Source organism: Propithecus coquereli, unplaced genomic scaffold (genome assembly GCF_000956105.1).
Source record: "Propithecus coquereli isolate 6110/MARCELLA unplaced genomic scaffold, Pcoq_1.0 Scaffold37, whole genome shotgun sequence".
In the NCBI taxonomy this organism is placed as follows: Eukaryota; Metazoa; Chordata; class Mammalia; order Primates; family Indriidae; genus Propithecus; species Propithecus coquereli.
Genome location: NW_012149396.1, coordinates 2,951,927 through 2,953,715, shown reverse-complemented (window position 1 = coordinate 2,953,715; position 1,789 = coordinate 2,951,927). Strand labels below are relative to the sequence as shown.

Below are 1,789 nucleotides of genomic sequence, written 5' to 3'. Positions count from 1 at the left end.
AATTTAATCTTCAAGCTATTAGATATAAATATTATACAAAGAAGGGGGATATAACTATTCTACCTGCACTAAACTTTTACATTTGGACTTCTTATCTCTCCTAAAGATTTAGGAAGTATTAGTTAATCCACTGAGTCCAAAGAAATCTCCAGCAAGTGAATGCTTAACTCAAATTGCGATAATTGGGTTTTAAAGCAGTACTTTGTAGAAAGTAAATGTTCTATCATTTTTCTTAAAATTTTTAATGAAAAGCTATAACATCAATTAGGGTTGTATCACTTTTGTAGTTCAAACAATAGACAGTTTAATTAAAAATAAGCAGTATTACATTTCTGTGTGTTAACTGAAAAATTTAAATTTACAAATGCTCTATCTGAAACCACTACAGAGTTCCCCCTACCCAGAGTGCATGTTGGAGAAGTGTTTCAAGTGACCCTTGGGTGGAACGCTGGATGTTGATGTGCAAAATAAATGTTCTTACACCAATATGCAGCTAATTAAGGGAGCATCACTTTGGTTTTAATGTTATCTCCTCAGCAGGCCCCACTAAGGAGGGGAAATAAAGACGGGCTGGAGTCCTGAGATGGGCAGCAGTGTGTATCATGTATGTATCAGGTATACATGAGCGGCCCCAGCAGGAATACTGTTTTAACCTTCATGGCTTCATTTTCACAGCACAGTTATTAAACATTTCATTTACTCATTAGGCTCATATATTATGACTGCCATGTGCAGACTCTTGCTGGCATCTCCTTGCAGAAGGTTCTCCCAAGTAAAATGATTTTTTTGGTGAGAAACATCAGGTTGTAGCAAGAATGGAGAGAGAAGACCCACCTGGGTCAGATCAGAAACCAATGTGTGGCATGGTTCTGATTTCCGTATTAACTCATGCTCTGCCTCCTGCTTCATTTTCTATTCCTCCAGCCTTAAGAATCAAGTTAAAATGGTTATTTTTGAAGAAACCTGGGTTCTCATCTCTAGTTTTTCTCTGACCCATTCTGTGATGGCAGACAAATGAAATGGTGCCTCTCAGTCTAGTTTCCATGTGAACCAGAATATTATTCTTATTAAGCAACTAGTCTGTGCTCAGGCTATCTGGGAGAATATGGAAGTGTCATATTGCCATTTATACTTTTCATAGGCAAGGAGCTTTTAAGGCTATGGGAGAAATAAGGGACATGGATAGAAAACTTTGTGTACTATTACCTTTTCATGTTCACAAAATATTGAACAAAAAGGGAGTAGCAGCCTTTACCTAGATACAGTAGTCACAGGCAATCCTCATAAGTGATCAAATTTGAAACTTAAAAATTTTGCCTCAATCTTAACATGTTTTAGTCTACTATGTGTATTGCATTTTTTTAGGATGACAAACATATCTAAATGCCACTTCTGGGAAGAGAAGCTTTGTGCTCTTCTCCTGGAAGATAAAGGCAGCAGCACACCTGCCCGCGCGAGGGACATGCTGAGGAAGCTGTAAGAGGAGACTATTCTGAGTCACAAAGAAGGTGGCTTTCACTGGGCCACCTCTCAGGGAAAAGTGGGAGGATAGGATTCATGTGCTAATGGTCACTGCTCAAGATTTTAAACCTGCTTGGGCTTGACAACAAAGGCTGCATTTGTTAAGCAAACAAGATGAGGCCTGACTCCAGCAGGGCCATGTCTCTACTATTTGTTCCTATTCACAGCTAGTGGGGTCCAATAGTCTTGCAGTCAGGGAGGGAGGAAGAGGCCTTCCAGCTAATGCTACTCATTTGTTCCAGAAAGTCATGATTCTCTGTGACTTCTG

General features: G+C 39.4%; 1 protein-coding gene across 1 annotated transcript in view; it reads right to left on the bottom strand.

The window, feature by feature from the left end:
- The window catches only part of DCC (DCC netrin 1 receptor), a 1,232,106-nt gene that overhangs the window by 41,891 nt on the left and 1,188,426 nt on the right, over positions 1-1,789 (bottom strand). The window lies entirely within an intron of this gene.